This window comes from Papio anubis, chromosome 7, assembly GCF_008728515.1.
Source record: "Papio anubis isolate 15944 chromosome 7, Panubis1.0, whole genome shotgun sequence".
NCBI lineage: Eukaryota > Metazoa > Chordata > Mammalia > Primates > Cercopithecidae > Papio > Papio anubis.
The window spans coordinates 129072497-129098431 of NC_044982.1; positions in this window are offsets into that span (position 1 = coordinate 129072497).

Sequence of the window (25935 nt, forward strand, 5' to 3'; positions counted from 1 at the left end):
ATCACGAATTTCTACTTGCCAAATGCCATGCAACACATGAATTAGGTCTTTAATTCTCAAGGGGTTTATAATCTAGTTGATCCCAGCTGGCAAACATACAACATGAATGCTGCCACTTCCACTTCTTGTGCTCATCACAGACAATGCTAAATGATCACAGACCTCTTGATGCATTTAGACCCTGGCCTCATCACATCTGGCTAATTTTAAATTTTTTGATAGAGACAGGATCTTCCTATGCTGCCCAGGCTGGTCTTGAACTCCTGGGTTCAAGTGATCCTCCTGCCTCAGCCTCCCAAAGTGCTGTGATCACAGGCGTGAGACACCATGCCTGGCAATGCTTTTTTCATTAGCTGTGAAAAGTGTAGCCATGGCCCAGACCCAAGATACCTCACATATCACAGTAAGGAGGAAAGGAAGGAAAATGCTCACATTAATCCTTAAAGGCAAAGGACCAGACCTTTAATTACTACCAGTAATTAAAAGGTGCTTCCTTGTTTAAACCTATTTGCTGCCTCTGTGCTAGATGAAAGCTTTCTCACTCAGCATACGTGGAGAAAACATAGTGGTGTTTCCAATAATGCCACAACAAACGGCCATACTGAAATGAGTAGAAATCCACTTCAGTTCACTCCTTTAGAGTGCTTCATGTATTTAAATTATATTATATGGCAGAGAAACTTCATTTGTTAAATACTTGAAGCTCACTTTTAATCAGCTGTATATATGGTTTGGAAATAACACAAATTAAAAAATGTAAATATCACTGGTAGATGTTAACTATATAGAAACTACTACTGGATAGTCACACTAAAAAAATGTTAAGTCCGGGCACGGTGGCTCACGCCTGTAATCTCAGCAGTTTGGGAGGCCGAGGCAGGCAGATCATCTGAGGTGGGGGGTTCAAGACCAGCCTGACCAACATGGAGAAACCCCATCTCTGCTAAAACTACAAAATTAGCCAGGCATAGTAGCTCATGCCTGTAATCGCAGCTACTCAGGAGGCTGAGACAGGAGAATCGCTTGAACCCAGGAGGTGGAGGTTGCGGTGAGCTGAGATTGAGTCATTGCACTCCAGCCTGGGGAATAAGAACAAAACTCCATCTCCAGGAAAAAAAAAGAAAAAAAGTTAAAATGTGAACATTCAGAGCTGCTTACACTCTATTTGGATTTTTGTTTTATGAGTCAGTCTCTACAAATGCCTGGCTAGAGCACGTTCACTTATGAACACTCTGACAAAGGTACACCAAAATAACGTGGATGACAGACAGGATGGATTCAAGTAAGATTTCATTTTTCCTTTTCCTCAAAAACCTGCATTCTGGATATTTTTTCTGTTACATTTAAAACTTTGTCCCTCAAAGCAGGCAATGATGGCCACATTAGAAGTAATCATTCAAATCAACCTTGACCATTAAGGTTACCTATCCATGAACTACAAAACCTGTTGCTCAAAACAATAGAGTGAAGAAGAGCTACTGTTCTGCCCAGACCCCAGATGAAACGAACCAGCCATGTGAGAGGCCTGTGCTGTGAAAGTGAGACTGTCACCACCTTGGCCTGCATGAAAGGAACCATAGGCACCAGGAGAAGAGAATGAGATCCTGCCTGACTCTGCAAGCCAAAGCATATCCATGGCATTTCTTCCAGCTCTGGACATCCAAGTTTTAAAAGCTTGAGGCTGCTCTAGATAGAAAAATACCTGGAAGGACAGATGAGGAAGGCAAAAGGCTCTGTACAGTGGCAGATCCAGGTTTTGTAGGGTCTAAAGCTGGTATAATACAGTAGGAGTGAGAAGGGGAGAATCTTCTTGAAGAAAATGAATGCAAAATTACAATGACCAAAGTAAATAGGAATTTGACTATTTTGAATGAGAAAACAGATCACAATAAATCATTAGAGACTTCAGGACTGAGGTCACTTTTCTTCTGAGAGCTCTAGACAGCTTACCAGAGATACGTAGGCAGAAATGGATTCCTGGTGGGAACCTGGCTTCCCCTCCCCTCCTAGGACTCTGTAACTCTCAGCACTCATGGGCTTGCACTGGGGAGAGGCCCTAAAGCCTGAGCTGTGACCACTTCACAGTTAATCTTCCTCTGGTTGTGTACGTGTGTGCGCGGGAAGGGAAGCAGCCTTCAGAAGACTGCTGGGAAGAATGATAGTAGCTGTGTTGAAGGACTAAGTATTTGCTTCTCTGGTGTTCCTGGAGATAGAACTCGGGCCCACAGTAGAAACTGCAGCAAGGTAGATTTGAACAACAGTATAAAAACTCAAACATCGGAAACGTTCATCCACAGAGTTAACTTTCTGGCCATGAGGGAAGAAAAGCAGAAATGGATTCCTTGCCTTGCAGAAGGCTGTAACCCAGATCTCTTCTTGGTAGAGCTTAGTCTAGAATTTAATCTCGAAAGTCCTTCAAACTCTCAAGCTCGGTGTCATTCCGTTATGGTCATCTGTCCCTTTTACCTGCCCTGTTTTTTTTTGTTTATCCTGCTCTTGGAGACCCCAGGTTTCTCTCAGGGGAAACCGCCTCCTCCCACAGCCAGCCAGTGTGGTTTGCAAGAGCTCATGTCCTCCTCTCCAGGCCCAGGATGAACATATGTTCTAGTTCTAACCACCAGAACGAATCCAAAGAGAGCTCTCAAGTCAATCAGCCAAAAGTCAGGGTTTTATTTTTTGTTTTTGGTTTTTGTTTGTTTGTTTGTTTGTTTATTTTGAGACGGAGTCTTGCTCTGTCACCCCAGCTGGAATGCAGTGGCGCGATCTCGGCTCACTGCAACCTCACCTCCCGCGCTCAAGCGATTCTCCTGCCTCAGCCTCTCGAGTAGCTGGGATTACAGGCAAGTGCCACCACGCCTGGCTATCTTTTTTTTTTTTTTTTTTAAGACGGATTTTCGCTCTTGTCGCCCAGGCTGGAGTGCAGTGGCGCGATCTCGGCTCACTGCAATCCCGGGTTACAGCGATCTCCTGCCTCAGCCTCTTGAGTAGCTGGGATTACAGGCACCCGCCACCATGTCCAGCTAATTTTTTGTATCTTTAGTAGAGACGGGGGTTTCACCATGTTGGCCAGGCTGATCTCAAATTCTTGACCTCAAATGATCCGCCCACCTAGGGGCCTCCCAAAGTGCTGGGATTATAGGCGTGAGCCACCGCACCCAGCCCGAGAGCTCTTTTCTGGCTGGAGTTGCTGAGCCAGAGGATGCAGGTCTGGAACTTTCAGAAATTATCTTGCCTGTTTGAGAGGGGAGCCACCGAGAAGGCAAGCAGAGCCCAGAGATGGAGACATGCAAATTTGCAGGCAGTGTGGAGAACCTGAAGTGAGCCACGTCTGAGTTACAGTTCCTGAACTTTGAGCCAGTAAATTCCTATTCCTGCGTTTCTACAGATAGTTTCAACCGGACATGACTAACTCACTAGTAAGACCTCAAATTCATCCCAAAGACCTAATGCCCCTGACTTTTTGAGTAAACAAGCTTTAGCTCTTATTTCTAAGGAGACCATGTTTGGTCACATTTTATACTATTTTAGATATTTAAAAGCATTTTGCTTGTTTATTTTTGTTGGCAGTTTGAATTTTTAGCCCACCTTTGGAATCACAGTGCTATTATCAATGGAAAGTTCTGATGTGCAGTTTTCATTCATGTGACATCTATGATAGGGTTTCATATTTTTGGATGTAGGTAATCAAACTTTCCCACTTAGGAGCCTAAGGTGATGTATGTGTTTATCTTTGGAAAGTATGTGGAGAATTTTGCTATGGCAGGTATTCCAAGTATTTTTCATCTTGATCACTAAACAAGATTTATGTTCTCACTCAGAGACGATGACAAAGCTAATAAATTAGACTTGCTGACAACCCTTCAATAAACTGTTTTTCTACAGTTAACAGTCCTTTTAGGTATTAATAAGCTTACTTAGTTTTAATCATCTTGTCATAGGCAAAACTGCCTCCTAAAGAATATAAACCCTAAGGAAAACAAACCATATTAAAAATATTGGGTTTTTTCCTTACATTGAAATTCCTTAAGTGAAACACATATGCAAAATCAACATGCTATATGGGCAATCCCTACTTAGCACGGCAGAGCAGAACTACAAAAATGACCAAGAAGCTGTAACCCCACAAAGCATTCTTAATAACCACGAAAAAAAATACAATTGATTTTTGACTTTAAGAATGTTTTTGTCAAAGCATTAAAATTGATCATACTATCAATTACAAATGTATAAGGAAATAAAAAAAATAGTAAAACTAATATGTATTTAGTACACTGTCATTTAAAACATGAGAAACATTGAGAATTAAAGTACTTTATTTATAAGAAACTTAACAGTAGTTTGAAAAGTGCTTCTCTGCTTTCGCCATACTGCTTGCCATATGAAGCAGGCATCTTTTCTATAGGGTTGGTGAATTGTCAGGCTTCTATCTAAGCGTGCATCAGCTTCCAACCTTTTATTGACTACATTTGTAATTGTGTGAATTATTTCCAAGCGTTATTTTAATGTGAATTTTTTGCTGCATCACTTTCTCTGGGATTTCATCTTTTTCATCATCATGAAATGGGTGGGCATCTTTGGAATGCTACCTACAAATCAAGTCCCACGACTCTATCAGCTTTGAATAGACCTCCTTAAGTTCCACAGAGAGTTACTTTGAAACTGCAACTCAGAAGCAAAGTCTGTCTCAGAGATTATAGGGTTTTATGAATTTTCAGTGTGTCTTCTTTAGATTAGAAATATAGAGAAGCCGCATTATTTAGCATGACACAAATGGCTTTGAATAAATGGCTTCAGTGATGTCAGAGGACACTTTATGAAAATATTTATCTTATTTTGAAGGAGTACGGCAGGTGGCACCATGGGAAAGGTGGTCTTTGAGAACATCCTATTTGTTGTTCTGCGCTTGGCTTGCTCCCGGTCAGTGTGATCGAAAACAGACAGGGCACACGTAATCACACATGGCTCACCCTCTCTAGGAACTCTCCTTAATTGCCTGAAGCATTGACAGGTCAATAAAAGTTGTTTGAAAACTTCAGATGTTTTCCCAGATGCCAGTTGTCAAAATGTTGTGAAGTTACTCTCTCTGCCTCTTTCCCACTGGTTTTCCCTTTCCATAATTTCTGCCCTAGAGGCAAAATTGATGAGCAGCAATAGTCAGTAAGAATATATTTTTAAAAAATTTTTGAGACAGGTTCTGACTCTGTTACCCAGGCTGGAATGCAGTGATACAATCACAGCTCATGGCAGCCTTGACCCCCCTGGCTCAAGTGATCCTCCCACCTCAGCCTCTTGAGTAGCTGGGACCGCAGGTGTACACCACCACACTTGGCTAATTTTTGTACTTTTTATAGAAGTGGGATTTCACCATGTTGCCCAGGATAGTCTTGAACTCCTAGGCTCAAGTGATCCTCCTACCACAGCATCCTACAGTGCTGAGATTACAGGTATGAGCCACCATGCCCATCTGGAATATTTTAAAGAGCTGTCAAAAACACTTTCAGAGATATTAATAACTGTTTGCTATGTAAACAATCAACTTTTAACCAACATCTCTTCAACTATCCTTTTTTTCTTTAAAAAAATTTTGTATTAAATATTGAATACATATAAAAATATATTTATATCATATGTGTAAGATGTAAAGAACAGTAATGAAGTGAATACTCTTTCATAAACATTACCAGTACCCCAAAAAGCCCACGTGATCCTTCTTACTGCTCTACCTTTTCTTCTTACAGAGGCAACTTCTATTTTAAACTTATTTTTATTATTCCCTATATAATCCCTAAATTTTATATGCATGTATCCCTAAATCATATGATTACATATTGTTTGATTTTGCATGTTTTTGTATTTAGTATAAATATAAGTATACTGTGGGTTGTCTTTTGCTTTTCCTCCCATTATGTTATTATGTTCCTGAGATTTACCCTGTGGATGCATGTAGCTGCTATGTGGTTTTAAAATGTATGAATTTACCATGATATATTTACCTATTCTACACTGCTGCATATTTGAATAGTTTCCTTTGTTTTTTTTAGGCATTGATGCTACAAACTATTTTGTATGTGTCTCACACTACATCAGTGCAAGAGATGCCTTAGGGCAGTAGATCTCAAATTTCAGTATGCCTTTTAATTTCTTGGAACACCTACAAACCTCGCAGACTCATCCCTGAGAATTCTAAGACTCGTTCTGAGATGGAGTCCAGGAATCTGCATGTTGCAACCTCCCTGTTGATTCTGATGCGCGTGGTCCACTGACCCCTTTGAGAACCACTACTGATGTACATACGGAGGGGTACAATGCCAGATTGTAGGGTATGCGATCTGTAACTTTACTTTGAAATTCAAAATTTTCTTTTAAAGTGGTTCTACCACTTATACTCCCACTGAAAAGATGTGAGTTTCTGTTGTGTCACATCTCAAAATTTTTAATGTTTCTTAATCCTGAGAGTGTAAAGTGGTATTTCAATGAGATTTTCCTCGAGTCTGGATTCTAATCCTTTGTAAATTGCCTTTCACTTTCTTTATAGTGACTTTGATGAAAACTTTTTAATTTGAAGTGATTTAAATATATATTTTCCACTACGGAATGCATGTTTTTAGAATTTTGTGTAAGAAATTTTTCCTGTCTCTTATTTATAAAGATCTTCCCCTGTGTTGTTTTCTAAACTAAAGTTTTGCCTTTCATATTTAAGTATTTAATCCACCTGGGATTCATTTTGTGTGTGCTATGAAGCAAGGATTCAAATTAATTTTTTTCCATATGGATAATCATTCATCCCAGTACCTTTTTTATGAGTTACTTTTTATTGGAATTGTATTGCATCTACATAGATCAATTTGGGAGCACTGACATATATAATACATGAATTTTCTTATTCACATATATAGAATACCTCCATATTTATTTTAAATTGTCCTTCAATAAACTTTCATACTTTTTGGTATAAAGAGCTTACACACTTTTTTGTTGCATTCATTTCTAAAAACCTTTATATCTTTGCTGTTTTTCACAGATTTTATCTTTTTAAAATTGTATTTTCTAAATGTGTTGCTTGTATAGAGAAATAAAATTGACTTCCACATTGATGTGGTAGAAACCTACTATATTTTTTGTTAATATTAATAATTTCTTAGATAATTTTTTCTCTGTACAAAAACCAGTATCATTTATGAGCACGTTTTCATTCTTAAACTTTGTAGCATATCTTTCTCTTGCCTTGTTAGCTAGGAAGACCTTCAGGAACGCATTATATAAAAATGGTACGGAAGAGGATATCACTATTTTGCTCCTGATCTTTCACAAATAAGTATGATATTTACTATAAATTATATATAAGTACTCCTTGTAATATTAAGGAATTTCCCACCTATACTTACTTTGCTCTATTTTCTATTTCTGTTAAAGTATACTTATTTGAACCTTAAATAATTATCAGAACTTCTCTGAAAAACCACTGGGCCTGGCATTTTCTTTATATAGACCATAGCTATCAATTGAGTTTCTGGAAGGTTTATACTATTTAAGATGTTTTTTGAGTTTGTTTTTGTTTTTGGTAAGTTTATTTTTCTGGAAGTTTGTCCATTTTATCTGTGTTTGCAATTTTATTGGCATATATTTAATCATCAGGCTGTTTATTATCTTTTACATTTCTGCTGCTCCTGTATTTATGTCTGCATTTTCATTCCTAATTACATTTATTTATGCCATCTATCATTTTTTCATGGTCAATGCTGCTAAAGGTTTGTCAATATTATTAGTTATCTTCAAAGCACCAATCTTTGACTTTGTTGATCCTCTTTGTGAATATTTATCTTCTACTTCATTAATTTTCACTAGCATCTTCAGTATTTTATTTTCATTTAGTTGGTGTTCATTCTGTTCTTTTTCTAACATCTTGAGAGAGATAGCAGTGTGAGATATTTTTAAATCTTCCTCTGACCATATAAAGCTATAAATTTGCCTTTAAGTAGTTCTTTGGCTATACTTCACAGGTTTGAGTATGGATTACTTTTATTTCTTCCACTTCTAATTGATTTCCTATTTGGTCCATGAGTATGGAGAAGTATATTTCTTAATTTTTAAACTTTTGGTGCTTTCTAATTATCCTTTTGTTACTTTTTAACACAATTACATTTTGCTCATAGAACATGAATTTTGTAGACATTTATTTATGATTATGTGTGAGTACAATTTTGCATGTTCTATGTAAGTTTGGAAAGTGTGGTTGCCAGAATAATGATCTCCCAAAGATGCCTATGCCCTAATGCCTGGAATATGTTAATTATGTTATGATGTATGCCACACACAAAAAAACTTTGTAGATGTGTTTAAGATTACAGACCTTGAAATGGGGAGATTATCACAGATTATCCAGATGGGCCCAATCTAAATATATGAGCCTGTAAAAAATGGACAAACGTCTTCTGTTAGTCAGGGATGTGACAAAAGAGAAGACAAGAGAGATGAGTGTATGAACTCAAACACCATTGCTACCTCTGAAGACACAGGGCTCTATGAGCAAAGGGTTGTGAAGTGACCTCTAGAAGCTGAGAACAACCTCAGGCCAACAGCCAGCAAGAAGAGGGACATCAGTCCTACAACTGCATGGAACTGAACTCTGTCAACAATCTACATGAGGCTAGGAGCAGATTCTCCCCTAAAACTCTCAGTAAGCAAAACAGTTCTGGTACCTTGGTTTTAGCCTGGTGAGACCTGTATGGATTTCTGACCTATAAAACTATGAGATAATAAGTTTGTGTTGTTTTAAGGGGCTTATTTGGTGTTATTTGTTATGGCGGCAATAAAAACTGAAACAAAAAGGTTGTGTGTTTTCCAAGTATTGGATGCAGTGTATTATTTATCCATTAGATAAAGTTTATTAATTACACCTGGAAGATCAACTGCAGAGTTACTTGTTGTCTGTCTTATGACTAATTGAAAAGAGATAAAGGTGGATTTTTATTTGTTTCTCTCTGTAAGTCTGTCAGTTTTTGTTTTATATGTCTTGAAGCCACATTATTAAGTAAATAGTTATTAAGTATTGTTACAGCCATCATATTTTTTTAATCCACTCTAAAAATCTTTGTTCTTTAACTGGGTAGTTTAGTCTCGTGTACTTATTGAGGTCAATGGTCGCTTTGGATTTATTTATGCCCCCTTATTTTGTGCTTTTCATTTGTCCTTCCAATTGTTTCCTTTTTTTCCCTCTTTCCTTGCCTTTTTTAAGATTTTAATCATATATCTCTTTTGCTCATTCTCTTTTTATTCTCTTCTAAGTTGGAAATTTTGTACTCTATTTATATACTTTTAGTAACCACTCTGAACATTTTAACATAAATAATTAATTTTTAAAATACAAAGTTAATATTTTTATCCTTCTCAAAAATAATATAAGGAATTTAGACTATTTTAATCTTGATCGTTTCAACCCTAACTTATTTCCTATTTTCTTCCTATATTTTAATTTGTTTAATTTAAAGAAAAAGAATTTTTTTACAAAAAAAAAAAATAGAGGCAGGGTCTCATTATGTTTTTCAGGCTGGTTTTGGTTTTGAACTCCTGGACTCAAGCAATTCTCTTGCCTCACCTACATTTTAATTTTATCTTATTTTTTACTGTTCCCACAAATTAAACAGTTATTTTTAAAGTAAATTTTCACTGAGTTTTGACTGAATGTTTATTAGGATTTTTTTGCTTTTCTTTTCTCCTTGAAAACTGTACTTTCATTTGGGATCATTTATTTTCTCTGCCCGAAGTTTATCACTTGGAATTTTCTTTCATTATGGTCTTTTAATAGAAAACTCTGATTTTGCTGGGATAAAAATATCTTTACTCTGCTCCTGGAGGATAATTTTATTGGGTATACAATTGTATTTTAATGTATTTTTTCCTCTCAGAGCATTAGATCATTTTACAGTCCTCTGGATTGCATTATGGGTTGAAAAGCCAGCTGTTAATCTAAGTGTCATTCCTTTGGGAATACTTTCCATAGCTGGTTTTAATAACTCCTTGTCTTCAATGTTATGCAATTTTATTTTGCTGTCCACATATAAGTTTCCTCTTGTTTATCCTGCTTGAGGTTCCTTAGGCTCTTGGAATATGACAGTTGGTGTATTTTGTCAGTTCTGAAAAATTTTCAGCCATTCTGTCTTGAATTTCTCACACCTTTCTTTCACCTCTCTTGCCATAACTCTGATTAGGTATAAGTAAAATGTTTTCATCCCATATTCTGCATCACTTTCTCTTTAATATTTTCAATCCTTTAAAATCATTTTGCTCATCTGTGCTGCATTGTGAAAAATTTCTTCAACTCTGTCATTGTGCGAATTCTCTCTTTAGCTGTATCTAATTTATCCATTGAGTTTTTATTTCAATTATTTGACATATTACTGCTAGAAATTTCATTTGGTTCTTTTTCAAATCTACATGATCATTTTTAAGATTCCATGTGCCTTATTTTTATATTAAACATATTAAAATGCAATTATTTTTATTTGGAACCTAAAATTCCAACATTCTGTTGATCGTTATTTTTCTTAGTTGTCATCCACAATATATTGGGGTTTTTTTGCTTATTATTATTATTATCTTTTTACTGTGAGCTCAGATTTCATGGAGAGTTTGAAAGCCTCGGTTTAAGGTATGTTCTTCTACAGAGGGTTTAACATTTGCTTCATCCAGTAGCCATACACCATTTTATTTTATTTATTGTTATTATTGTTATTGTTGAGACAGGGTCTTGCTCTGTCACCCAGGTTGGAGTGCAGAGGCATGATCTCAGCTCACTGTAGTGTCGACCTCTTGGGCTCGAGAGATCCTCCTACCTTCAGCCTCCCAAGTAGCCGGGACTGCAAGCATGCACCACTACACCTGGCTGATTTTTGTAGAGACAGGGTTTTGCCATGTTGCCCATGCTGGTCTGGAATGCCTGGGCTCAAGCGATCCTCTTGCTCAGCCTCCCAAAGAGTTGGGATTACAGGCATGAGCCACTGGGCCCGGAAGCCTTACACAATTTTAAATTAAATTTTAGACTTGACCTTTTTTGGAGTATTCTGAAAGTGTCATTTGGGTTGAATGTGGGCTGATTTATGGTTACGGAAGATTTTTTTACCCTTTCCTGACCATCATTAGTCAGGAAAGACAACCTTCTTTTTGTCCCCCTCTGCAGGTCCTATTTGTAGTTCACTGTTTCTCTGATAATTATAACTCTTTAGGATCCCAGATTTATGCAAGGACCTCCTATTTGACTCATCCTAGGTAAACTATAAATTTTATTTCATGTTCCTCTTTTTCCATGCAGTAGTCAAAATGAAAGTTCAAAGTGACCAAAATACATCAGAAGCTCCCCAGAAAGAAAGGTGAGCTCATTACTCTATGGGTTCCTACTTCCACTGTATTTGTGGCATCTGAACTTTCCTTACTTTATTTCCAGCTCAACAATGCATTTCTAAGCAGGCTGTTTGTAATTTACGCAAGGATATCTGTTCAGGGTTTCTACTCCACCATATTGGAAAGGAAATTCCTCTGAACACAAATTATATTCATTTACAGTCTGAAGATTCATTGTTAAGCGCTGGCATATAAAACAATAACAAAACCCAGTCCCTGCTTTAAAAAAAGAAAACGACAGTCTTGGTGGCCAGTTCCCTAGGATCTCTTTTTAGGAATACACAACATTTTATATATTTGAGTTACATGAGAAAATATAACCAATATTCTCTCAAAAGAGAGTGTAGTGGTTACATAATGTAAGTGCATAAGTGTTTGTTGAATAAATGCATGAATTAAATATTAATTGATTAATGAAACAAATTAGTGTTGGTTGTGTTATACTTGAGCCTTCTTTTACTGAGCCTGATGCAGTACAAGAAATATAGAGGAGAAGCCATCCAAGCGACTGAAAGAGAGCCGTGTTTACAACCCCTGCAGCACTTTTGTTTTGTTTTGTCCCCGCCCCATAGGTTTTGTTAGCTGTCTGTGGCACTGGTTCTGTAATGAGAACTGAGAGGCATCAGTACATAACATATGTTCAACTGTTCCAGTTGGATTTAATTCAACACATGCAGTAACAACTCTTTCCATCTCCTCCTAATCACTTCCTGATTCTGCTCGGCCGTGTGAAGAAGTCTAGTGACAGGCTGACACACTGTGGCAGAGGTAGGGGTCGAGGGAAAGAGAAATCCTAGCGTTTCTAACTCATGCTTACAAATCCAGGGAGGAGTTAATTTCTGTAAAATTCCTTAGCATGTGGAAACATTTTCAATTTAGTCTTGATGATTCTGACAGACAGGCATTGTTGGGAAGCCTGATGAATAATTAATCTACTACAATGGCAACCAGCAATATTAATATTTTATATCACTGTAAAGCTATGTAAAACCATCCTATGGTTGATAGGTAACCTGGGTTGGGCACAACTTAAAACACTTCTTTACTGAAACGGGAGATTCTTCCTTTATCTCAAATATTATTATCCATTTAAATGTCATAGGTCAGTTTATTAACACCTTATTCATTGGGGTGTAACCTTTATTAGGCTTTATGGCGACCAGAAATTATATCCTACACAAATACAATGGAGATTTAAATGTTCTGGAGAATGAGCTGATGGCTTCTGCCTTTATTGTGTTGTACAGTAATGGACCTTGACCAGCAGAAGATTTGATAAGTATAAAATATTACTGCTTGATGCTAATTTGGTCCCTTTTTAATGACTGATAATCCTTGTCGATTTAGTGTGATTGTCACAATCCAGTACTGTTTCCCACCCCAGCTACGATTGTAACAGGAGCCATTAAGTGTGTCTGCATAATAAAATTAGTCAGGGAAGCTATGTACTTTGTTTCCGGGCTTTTGGATTTCCATTATAGTGGTGAGGCTTGTTGAAGTGAAAAGTCTGCTGTGAGCTCAACCAAGTCCCCGGCTCTCTGGATGCTAAGCAAAACACTGGCGATGTCTGCATTAAGAAATCTGTTCTTCAAGTCCTAGAAAACTCATTGTATATAAATAGGAACCATAGATTTTGGGCTAGGAGAGATGGTTTGGTCACTGATTTGCCTAACAAAGCTTTACACAACTCCAAAGCTTAAATACATAAGAAGTTTTTCACAGCCGAAATTTGTAAGGTGAAACCTCTCTTCGATGTGGAGATTTATCTCTCCATTGGGAGGATTGCTGTATTAAAGAAGTTGGAATTGCTTCACATCTTTGAAAATAATTTAAATGTGTGATTTGATCCCACTATCCCCTTGTAGGGATTTATGGGGCCTGAAGAGACACCAGAGATAAGGACCTCATCACTATGTAAAGGCAGTGAAATAAACAAGTGCATCTGCCTCATTGCCCTTCCCATTCCCTAAGCTTATATTGGATCAAGTTCAGATTGCTTTCTCCTAAAGCTGCTCTGACATGAGTCCTTGGAGTATGATCTCCCTGGAGCCTGCCAGAAAAAAAGTTGAAACTTTGTACCAAAGAAGGGTCTGTTTTGCTACTGAACTAAGTAGCCCTCATTCTAACAGGCCAGAAATGTATATTCTAAATGCTCAGAAAGTCTGAATTGAAAGCAAGAAGGTAATCAAATGTGATGGCAACTTCAGACCTTCCTAGCAGAGGACCGGTTGATGCTATTATTAGGTGACATTAGCTAAAATTTTTATTGTTGTTGTTATTGTTTACTAATCCCTCTGGAGTCATTAAAACTTGGGTTATTAGAAATGAAAGTACTTTCTCATCATTAGACTATAGAGCAAGCAACACTGTTATAGTAAACCAACAGTTCATGGTTTAAAAAAGAAAAAAAGTAAATTAATTAAAAACAAACAAAAACATGTCTGTATAATAAACTGTATGTTATCATCTCTCCTCTGCAGGCTTTCTCTATTTGATCAGAGTATATTAAGCAAAGCTGAGATTTGTTCCATGAGAGATCATAGCATGGTGGCATGGCACCCTTTGTCCATCTGCAAGCTCCATTCTTCCCTCTGGGTTTCAGCCTCTTTCTCTCCCCCTTGTATGATCAGTGTTATTGTCTCTCCAGGCAGAGGCAAAAGTTTCTGCCCCCAGCCAGTGGTCTCCAGAAAGCAGCACATTGCAGGATCTTTTGAAGAGTGCTGTGTATAGGAGGTAACCCAAGAGCAGCCTGCCCCTTCTCTATCCCACAGGATGATTGTTATGTCTGTGAGGCTTGAAGAGGACACATCTTCTCAATGCCAGAGTAACCTGCAAGGGCTGCCTTAATTTCCAAATGGTGGGTCTCTTAGCCAGACTTCTTGTGATAGTGACAACAAAGGCTACATTTTCCTGGAAACATAGCTTCTCATTTTCCCACTTTGATGCCTACTGCTACTCCCTATTTTCTTGTCTATCCCTCTGCAGATTACAAACTCCTTGAAGGGACTGTCTTGTTCATCCTTATGTCTCCAACCCCTAGCACAGAGCCTGACCATGATTAAGCATGTAATAAATATTTGTCGAGTAATCCATTACTCTCTCTGGTCTTTCTACCTATCTGAAACCTGCCCATCCTTAAAATCTCAGATTAAGTCCTCCAGCCTTTTCAGATAATTCCACCCTGGAGCAGTCCCTCAGATGCACACTTACTGTCTATATGGCTCTTTGAGATGTTTGTCAGGAAAGTAATTCTAGCATCTTTACTATTGGTGTTTTGTGTTGCAAATTAAGCTTTATGGGGATAAGTATCTTGTCTCTAATTAAATTGCAAAATTCTTGATAATTCCATGATCATTTGGTAGTACCTCACAGTGGAATGGTCTCTTAGACCAGTGCTTAACCCATGAGAAGTGTTTAATGAATGTTAGGTATTAGTTCATCATGCCTACTACGACACCTCTCATTTAGTAAACATGTATGAACTGATGAACAGATTGATCATGGAAAATCTGATAAAGGATACCAGTGAAAAAGCCCTCCCCTTGATTTTAGGTAACTTGCATTAGAACCAAACTATAAAGGTAGTGTTTTATAAATGTGTACCATCCATTTTCCTGAAGAGAAGAACAGAAACTCACTCAAGCAAGTAATGGGATGGGATGGGGAATGGAGGAGGGGGATTTGGTCAGTAACTGAGAGGAGGAACTCAGGAACAGTGGTCAGAGCAGACTCCGTGGAGACAGGAAGTGAGCTCAAGGCAGCCTTAGCAGCCAAAGGTCCTGGGTCTTCTTCTGGGGTCCTGCTGGCTGCTGTCTTGCACTCTCCTTCTGTCTCCACCCTTGTATGTCTGCTTGCCTCTTTTCCACTGGCTTTCATTCTATCTCAAAGCTTTTGCTCATTCAAGCCTTTAGTTATTCATAACTTTGGCGCTTCATGGTCCCAAATGTCTCACTGGCCTTTCTCTCCCCCAACTGTGGAAATAGACCATTATAAGCCCCAAATCATTTAATTCAGCCTGGGTTAAAATTATAATTGAGTCCATTAGTCATACCTTTCAACAGTCTTTAATAAAATACTTTAAGTGAAGAACTGTTTGACACAAGAGATTTTTAGAATGCAAAATACTGGGATAGCCAAGATCTTTTGTCTAAAAAGAGAAGGAAACACTGTCTCTACCAAAAATACAAAAATTAGCTGGGTGTGGTGGTGTGCACTGGTAGTCCCACCTACTTGGGAGGCTGAGGCAGGAGGATCACCTGAGCCTGGGGAGGTGGAGGCTGCAGTGAGCCGAAATTATGCCGCTGCACTCCAGCCTGGGCAAAGGAGTGAGACCCTGTCTCAAACAAACAAACAAAATAGATAAAGAAGATTGGCCTATATTTACATCCTAATTTTCATTAACTTTAAGGTAAATCCATGTGTATTTTCTATATTGTTGTCAACTGAAAACTTTCAATCTACATTTAAATTAAGAAGACCAAAGGACTTTACTATGATACTCAGAGATTTGCTATAACAGTTCTGAGGAACACTGACCTGTGACCTTGAAGCTATAAGTATTTGTTAGTGAAAACAACATTTATTACAATTTTTGTTGTACAGAATTGGATTTGTTTGTCATACATAATGGGAGACACAAACTACGTTTACTCACCAAACCTGTGTAATGACCACTGAACAAGACCTTATTCACTTAACCATAATTCATTCAGCAAATATAAATAGCCATGCAGATTTTTTCAGTTAAGAACCTTTTTAGAATCATTTGCCCTTGCAAAATTATCTTGCAAGTAAAATAAGAAGTGACTCTGCTGACTAGTCTTGTAAAATGGTTCCCGATGATCCCTGATTCCTGGTATTCACACTCTGTGCAGTACCTTCCCTTTGAGTGTGAGCTAAACCAGTGACTTACTTCTAAAGAATAACATAGGGCAAAATGGAAAGGCTGTTATGATGGAATTTTTTGTGGTGTCAACTTCAAACACTAACCCAGGTGTTTCTGTTAAGGTATTCTGCAGATGTAATTACAGTTCATCATCAGCTGACTTTAAGTAAGAGAGATGATGCAACATAATTGAGGTGAATGGGATTCAATTTATTGAAAGGCCTTAAGCAGGGCGGAGGCTTCCCTGAAGAGGAAGAAATTCCACCTGTCAACGGCAGTTCAGTCCATGCTAACAGTTCCTTTCTAATGGCCCGTCCTACAGATCTCTGATGTGCCTAGCCAGCCCCCACAATCAGGTAAACCACTTCCTTGCAATAAATCTCTTCACATGTATCTCCTGCTGCTTCTGCTTCTCTGGTTGAACCCTGGCTGATACAGATGTCACTTCTGAGATAAAGTGATAAAGACTGTGACTTTCAACTTGCCTGCATTCTCTCTCTGGTTTTTCTAGTGTGCCTGCTCTGATGTAGAGGGGCACCTGGCAAGACACTGGGGGAAACCTCCAGCGAAAAGCCAGAAAGGAACTGAGGTCCTCCGTCCAATTGGCTGTCATAAGAAATGTCTCTGTTTTTTTATTTTTATTTATTTTTTGTGTGTAGGGGGGAGACAGAGGTTTGCTCTGTTACCCAGGCTAGAGGGCAATGGCGCCATCTTGGCCCATTGCAATTTCCGCCTCCCAGGTTCAAGTGATTCTCGTGCCTCAGCCTCCCAAGTAGCTGAGACGCATGCCACCACGCCTGGCTAGTTTTTGTATTTTTTGTAGAAATGGGGTTTCACCACGTTGGCCTTCAAGGCCTGTGAAGAACTGCAGCCTGCCAATACCCACGTGAGTTTAGAAGTGGATCCTACTCCAGTTAATCCTTGAAATGACTGTAGCTTCAGCCAACACCTGACTGCAGCCTCATGAGAGACCCCAAGGCAGAGGACCCTGCTGTGCATGACTGGAAACTGTGAGATATTGTTTATTGTTGTTTATAGCCTCTAAGTTCTGGGGTATTTTGTTATGCCACAATAGATAATTAATACAGATTGATTCAAACAAATTGATTTTAAAATACGGTGCAAAATGTCATTCTTCCAGATAAATTTTTAGCCACTGATAATACCTCCATATTTCCCAATTCATTATCTTGAGAGAAAATTTAATTGGTTCAACACATTTAAATAAAAACCTAATAACAGGACACTGAAGCCTGATCATGATCATTGGCTGTCTTTGGGTCAGGTGCCTATCCCTAGTCTAATTAGCTATGGCCAGGGTGGGGAGGGCGGTTGAGACACAGAGCTCTGTGATTGAACTAAGGGCTGATGTTCTGCAAAAGCTGTGAGACAGATAGTTTCTCTTAGAAGAATTGATGGACTCCAATAGGGAATCATAATGTACATGCCTAGCAAAGAGCCAGAATCATAGAACTGTAAATACATCAGCTAATGGTGATACTCAAAATATTTAACCAACCATCCAGCAAGGGCACCAACCTGAGTGGTCAGTTGGCCAATCAGAATGGATGCTTGCAGTATACGTGCTGGTATGTGCAAATGAATACCAGCCCTGATATAAGCCCAGACACATTCATGCACATTTATTTTCTTCAAGTATTTAGGCACCAAAAGTGCTAAGGCAATAGGACACAGGTCTGTTGAGCAAACAAAGTTTATATCAAGAAAAGAGGTAAATATTTAAAACCTGAGTTTCTCAAGTAGTATCTCCCTTTCATTCTCCTTGCAGATAAACTTTTTTATTTATTTATTTATTTTTATTATACTTTAAGTTCTAGGGTACATATGCACAACGTGCAGGTTTGTTACATATGTATACATGTGCCATGCTGGTGTGCTGCACCCATCAACTCGTCAGCACCCATCAACTCATCATTTACATCAGGTATAACTCCCAATGCCATCCCTCCCCTCTCCTCCTCCCCACAATAGGCCCCGGTGTGTAATGTTCCCCTTCTCGTGTCCAAGTGATCTCATTGTTCAATTCCCACCAATGAGTGAGAACATGTGATGTTTGGTTTTCTGTTCTTGTGATAGTTTGCTGAGAATGATGGTTTCCTGCTGCATCCATGTCCCTACAAAGGACACGAACTCATCCTTTTTTATGGCTGCATAGTATTCCATGGTGTATATGTGCCACATTTTCTTAGTCCAGTCTGTCACTGATGGACATTCGGATTGATTCCAAGTCTTTGTTATTGTGAACAGTGCCGCAATAAACATACATGTGCATGTGTCTTTACAGCAGCATGATTTATAATCCTTTGGGTATATACCCAGTAATGGGATGGCTGGGTCATATGGTATTTCTAGTTCTAGATCCTTGAGGAATCGCCATACTGTTTTCCACAATGGTTGAGCTAGTTTACAATCCCACCAACAGTGTAAAAGTGTTCCTATTTCTCCACATCCTCTCCAGCACCTGTTGTTTCCTGACTTTTTAATGATTGCCATTCTAACTGGTGTGAGATGGTATCTCATTGTGGTTTTGATTTGCATTTCTCTGATGGCCAGTGATGACGAGCGTTTTTTCATGTGTCTGTTGGCTGTATAATGTCTTCTCAGATAAACTTTTAAACCATGGAATATTTCTCCACAACCTGAAGAATCAGGACCAAGCTCTCAAAATTCCCTAGTGCATGTTTCTGACAGGTCATAGGGGTGACCTCTTGAACATGACCAAGATTTTTTGGTTGCTCATCCTATCATGATGTTGTGGGCATCTTTCAGAAATGGAACCCATATTGATGGATTCAATGTATGCAAAATTCCACTATCTACCAGATAGCTGTGATTTCTTCATTTTGCAGGTAGAAACAAGGTTGTGGATTAGATTATGGTACAGCAAATATTCACCTCCTCTCACACTCCCACTTTCCTGGAAAGAATGTCCTTCCCTGTCCCTTTGATGGTGAGCTTGGTTCTGTGACTTGTTTTGGCCTCATAGTAAGTAGACTGTGCTGTCCTGTGTCTCTACCTGGCCTTGGCCATCCATGTAAGTTGCTTTGGCCAATGGGCTGTTAGCAGACATGATGTAAGACTTGAAACAAGGTTGCGTTAGCTTCACTATAGCAAGAACAAGCCTTGAGTAACCTCTTGTTTAAGGAGGAGGAGACAGGCAGAGAATTACATCCTAGATCTGGCTTGGAGCCAGAGCAAATGAGTCCTAGATGACCCACAGATATGTGACAAATAAATGGTGAAAAAAAAAAGTTTGCTTTTTTTCCATTTGTTTTTTAATCAGCGCTTCTCCAGACAAGATTTTTGTTCAGCCTTTGCTAAGTACATTCCTCCTGACTGTCACAAGGTTATTATTATCTTTTTGGCCAAGACAATGTATTTAACTGTGGCCTTGCAGTGTAACAGAGAAACTCTTCACAGACAAACAGGAGGCAGTCACAAAGAAATCCCGTATGGCCTGCACCACACGCCAAGCTTCAAGTAGCAAATTCACAGATGTGCCCACAGAAGTTTAAGAGGCAGCTTAACAGATGTACAAAGCTGCAGATCAGAGGGGATATAAAACAGTTAAACTTGCTTAAAGGCACAATGTGTCACCATCTAACAGTTCCATGCATCCTAAGCCCCACCGAGGAGAAACATGCGCGGGCCGGTGCTCCTGGCTGTCGGCATGCGAAGAAGATTACAAAAACGCCATGCTGTGATGTGTTGCCCTCCTGCCTGAGAAGCTACTATTAAGCTGAGTATTTACTGCACCTATTCAGACAGGAGCGGCAGAGCCGAGTGCTACCTGTCTTCTGGTTGGATAAATTAGTTGTGGGTGTCACGAGATTATAGCTGCCTATTGTTCTGTCTGCTGAAGGTGGGAAGAAACAAAAGCCCCCGGCCTGCCCTTGTAATGTTTCGTGTGAAATGCAGGAGGCAGCCTCTTTTCTTCCTGAGTTAATGGCTAAACAAGATCTGGACTGACTATATTAGAGTTTGGGGAATAATTAAAAAGACAACACATGGTAAAGAGACGGGAGAAAGCATTTATTTATAGCAGGAGGGCAGGTAGAAAGGAACCTGGCAAAATCCAATGTGGGAACCATGAAAGGTGAGCTCCCTGTGCCACTGTACATAAATTGGTGCTGTAATCAGAACAGAAACGCTCGCTAGTCAGTACAGAAATGATCCTCCATTTGTTCAACTCCTCTCAAAATATTTTTTATATAAATTGTTTTGCCCGTACATTTCCATGATATATGGAGCTATGAACTCTAAATTAGTGTTAACAGAAATTGACAAGCTCTATGTTAAAAAATATCAGCCAGCCGGCCAGCCCTACAGGCTTAATTATGAAAGGAGGGTGTGATGAGCACAATAATCTTGCTTCGAAATTTTACCACATGCAATATAAATAAAAGATTATCTCATCCACTAGTAACCTTATAGATCAAAAGCAAAACAGAAAAGTGACTTTACTGGCATCTATAATTATTTATATTGCCTGAACAGTTTTGCTGTATTTTGACAAATGCAACATTTCTAATTTTTTGTTGTAAGGCAGAAGGGGTGGTGGCCCTACTTTGTGCATCTAGGAAATCACTCCAGTTAATATAATATACACTTTAAATGGAGACAGTTTCCCCACATGTCAGACAAGACCATGTAGATTTATTCTTCAGCAGACATCTGTTGAATACCTACTATGTGCAAGCATTACATGGATGCTTTTTGAAAAGTGCCCTTTATAATACCTTTATAGGATTTATATTCTTTTTATGTCCTGAGTTATATGCTTATTTTTTCTTTCCAAAAATGAACCACAGGACGGGCATGGTGGCTTACGCCTATAATCCTAACAATTTGGGATACCAAGACAGGAGGATCCCTTCAGTCCAGGAGTTCGAGACCAGCCTGCTCAACATAGACCACATCTCTACAGAATTTTTTTTAAGCCAATTGTAATGAATATGTACTGCAATTTTTTTTTAATGTCGTGATCTCGTCAACACACAAATCAGAAATTAGCTTAGACTTCAGCTTTGATGTTCAGCTCCATTGCTCAAACCCCATTTTCCCAATTGGCTATCATAAGAAATGTCTCTGTTTTTTTACTTTTATTTTATTTTATTTTATTTTATTTTATTTTATTTATTTATTTTTTTGAGATGGAGTCTCGCTCTGTCGCCCAGGTTGGAGTGCAGTTTATTTTTTGTGTGGGTGAGGGAACAGAGTTTTGCTTTGTTACCCAGGCTAGAGGGCAATGGCGCCATCTTGGCTTACTGCAATTTCCGCCTTTCAGGTTCAAGTGATTCTCCTGCCTCAGCCTCCCAAGTAGCTGAGACGCATGCCACCATGCCTGGCTAGTTTTTGTATTTTTTGTAGAAATGGGATTTCACCATGTTGGCCAGGCTGGTCTCAAACTTCTGACCTCTGGAGATCTGCCTATTTTGGCCTCCCAAAGTGCTGGGATTACAGGTGCGAGCCATTGTGCCTGGGCTTCTATGTTTTATTTATCATTTTGCACATTTTTTTGTGCTGCCATACAATTACAGCTACCACGTAATCAGATTAACTCAGGACATTGTTGGTTTTCTTCCACTGTCCAGAATAATATTAGCAACCCTAAATAGTGTCCCAGTTTGGACAATAAATTATATTTTAACCTCCATATGATGTGCTTTTCTTTCTATAAAAGTGAGGAAGTATCAAATGAGCAAATGCATGAGTGAGTGAATGTACATACGTAGGTGCATAGGTGGAGACTGAGAATTAAGGCCAACACCAAAATTTGCAGGCTCAGTTGATCTCCTAAAATACGCTGCCAGAGAAAATGTACTTGAACCAAAAATGGTATCTCTTTCAGATTAAAGCAAAGGTTTTCAACCTCAAAACTGTTGACATTTTTGGCCAGATAATTATTTGTTATGGGGCTGTCCTGTGCACTGTAAGATATTTAGCAATATCCTTGACCTCCACCACTAAATGCCAATAGCACTCCCCACCCCAACTGTGACAGCCAAAAATACCTCTGGAAATCACCAAATGTCCCCTAGGGAAGGGCAAAATCATTCTTGGTTGAGAACTACTGCATTAAAAAATGGCTGTAAAAGATTTTCTATATTGCTAAAGACAATGACGGAAAGAAAGACATATTGAAGAATAGAAAATATCAGGGCATTCTACAGATACCCAATATCATTCACTTTTTAAGTCTAAAATGCAAAAACAAAATTATTTAAAATTTTAAAATGCATATAAGACTGGGTGCGGTGGCTCATGCCTGTAATCCCAACACTTTGGGTGGCAAAGGCGAGAAGATCACTTGAGGCTAGGGATTCGAGACTAACCTGGGTAACACAGTGAGACCCCTGTCTCCATTTTTTTTTTATTGGCCAGGTATGGTGGCTCGTGGTCCTGTAGTCCTAGCTCTTTAGGAGGCTGAGGCAGGAGAATTGCTTGAGCCCAGAAATTCAAGGCTGCAGTGAGCTATGATTGTGCCACTGCATTACAGCCTGGGCAACAAATGAGAGCCTGGCCACAAAAAAAAAAAAAAAAAAAAAGCATATAATATATGAAACTACTGAGAACTCAAAATCTATTCAGGTTCTGGGTTTAGTCCCCACTCATTTATTTTGCTTTGGGGGTTCATACTTAGTAATTGCTTTGATTGCTTATATGGTGATAGACATGAACCCAATCAATTCATGCTATTTTGTTGTCTCCTATTTGTAGAGCCAATGATATAAATATGGAACAATTTATGCCTCTTCTAGACCTCTTGAATGAGAATTGATGAGGGTTTGGGAATTATTCTTTTTCCTTCCCAGCTCCTCCCTAATTTCTAAATGCCAGCTTTTAAAGTGGCTTTGGAAACATATTCAATTCTAGTGCAGAGATTCAGCCTAATCTTTTGAGCACAGTGCTGAAAAAACCACCCTCACAGTGTATGTTTTCACTTCATTTCTTTTTGTGGCTTTCCTGAATAAACTAGCTTAAGCAATGTCTTTACTCAAGTCCTATGTGCATTCGGTCTCTGATAGTTTAAAAGAATTAGCTTACTTCTTAGCAAAATTGTATTGATATCTGCAAAATTTTATTTAGTTCTGGTGTAATTACTCAATGGGTAGATTTGAGTTGTGGATACAGGTGTGAATAGACCATGACGTTTGCTCTCCAGGAACTCACGTGTCCAACAAAATTAGCAAGCCTGCCACATATGTAATTTTAATATTCTAATAGTCATATTTTAAAAAGCAAAAAGAAACAAGTGAAATGAATTTTCACAATATATTTTGTTTAATCCAATGTATCCAAAGTATGTAATTGATATAAAAATTACTAAAGAGATGTTCTTACATTCTTCATTCCTTGTTCTAAATCTTCAGCGTCCAGCACATTCACATTCAACACATCTCAATTTGGATTATACATTTCTTTTTCTTTTTTTTTTTTGAGACAATCTCGCTGTGTTGCCCAGGCTGGAGTGCAGTGGTGCAGTCTTGGCTCAATGCAACCTCCACCTCCCGGGTACAAGCAATTCTCCTGCCTCACCCTCCCGAGTACCTGGGACTACAGGCATGCACCATCATGTCCGGCTAGTTTTTGTATTTTTAGTTTCACTATTTTCGCCAGGCTGGTCTCAGACTCCGCCAGGCTGGTCTCAGACTCCTCCAGGCTGGTCTCAAACTCCTGGCCTCAAGTGATCCGACCACCTCAGCCTCCCAAAGTGCTGGGATTACAGGTGTGAACCACCATGCCCAGCCTTGGATTAGTAAATTTCAAGAGCTCAATAAATCATATGTGGCTAATGGCTACTGTGTTGAACAGTACAGATCTGGGGCAATGGTATCCAAAGTTTGGTGCCCCTTACAGCTCACTGGAGCTTGAGAAGAAAATGTATTTACTGGGATCAGATTAAATTTATAGGCTAACTGGGAGATAATTGACATCTTTATGATGGTAAATCTAAGAATATAACATGTCTTTCAACTTGTTTAAATATCCTTTTTGGGTCTTTGAGGTATGTATCTTATATGTATTTTGCAAATTTTGAAAGCTAATGTCTAAGTATCTTACATTTTTATTGCTATTGTAAATAAGATTTTTCTTCCTTTACTTGCTAACTGGTTGATATTTATATGTACCAAAGCAACTAATTTCTGAATAGTCATACTGGATTTGGTTTTAACGACTTTTCCATGTATCTTCTTAGGTTTTTCAAGTATCGTATCAACTGCAAACGTGATGGTTTTATGTTTTCCTTTTTAGATGGTTTCTTAGCAGGATGGTTGTGACTCAGGATCTCTCATAAAATTTAAGTCAAGCTATTGGCTGAGGCTGCTGTTATCTGAAGGCTTGACTGGGCTGGAGGATCTACTTCCAAAAAGGTGCACTCCCATGGCTGTTGGCTGGAGGCCTCCATTCCTCAAAGGCTATTGGCTAGAGGCCTCAGTTAATTCCTCACCATGTGGGCCTCTCCATAGGGCTACCTGAGTATCCTGAAGACATGGCAACTGGCCTTCCCCAGAGACAGTGATTCAAAAAAGAGAAAGACTAAGATGGAAGGCGCAGTACTTTTTTATAAATTAGCCTTTAACATCTTCCAGAGGTGGAACTTAATTCCTCTCCCTTTACGTGTGGGCTGGATTTAGTGAGTCAATTCTAATAGATAGAATAAAACAAAGCACAAGTGTTTATTTTTTTCTTATACTTCCTGTAGTTTTATCTTTGTGAATATTGATGTTGTGTCATTCCGTGCTTCTATCTGGGCTACTAATTGCACTTTTTAACAAAATTAAAAGCCCATATTGACTCATTTAAAGCTTTGTCCTGTATTCAACCTTGTCTGATATTAAAATGACTAACTTGTTTTCTTTTTGTTTGAATTTTCTGGTATATTTCACTCATCTGTTTGTTTTCAAACTTTCTGAATTGCTTTGCTTTAGGGGTGTTTCTTATGTACAGCATAAACTTTAGATTTTGTTTGTGATGTATTCTAAAAGTTACTTTTTTTAAATGGGTGAGGTTACTCCATGTATAGTAACTGATATGACAAGTTTTGTATTGCTTCTGTCATACAATTTTATATTGTGTTTTTCTATTTTATAGTTTTATAACATTTTTAACATATGCTCTACTTCACGTATTTTATTTTTCACGATACATAGGAAGTTTTACATTTTTATAAATATTTACCCTTAAATTGTAAGTTTACATGATAATGAATCTCTGATTTATTTAGGCAATATGTATTATTTATTCAGAGACTAAAGAAATGTCTATGTATATCTTTTCTCCTATTCTTTTTTCTACCATCCAATTTCTTGTTTTTAAAATAGAGATGGGGTCTCGCTCCATCACCCAGGCTGGAGTGCAATGGTGTGATCATAGCTCATTGCAGCCTCGACCTCCTGGGCTCAAGTGATCCTCCTGCCTTGGCTTCCCAAAGTGCTGGGATTACAGGTGCGAGCCATAGCACCCAGCCACTACCATCTAATATTTGTAAATTATTTTATCTTTCTTAGTGTTCTTTTTTATATTGTTAGATTTACTCTTGCCCATATTTTTTTAATCTTAAAATGATATTATTTAACATGCAACTACTAAAGATGAGAAAATCGCATCACAGGTTTATGAATATAAAT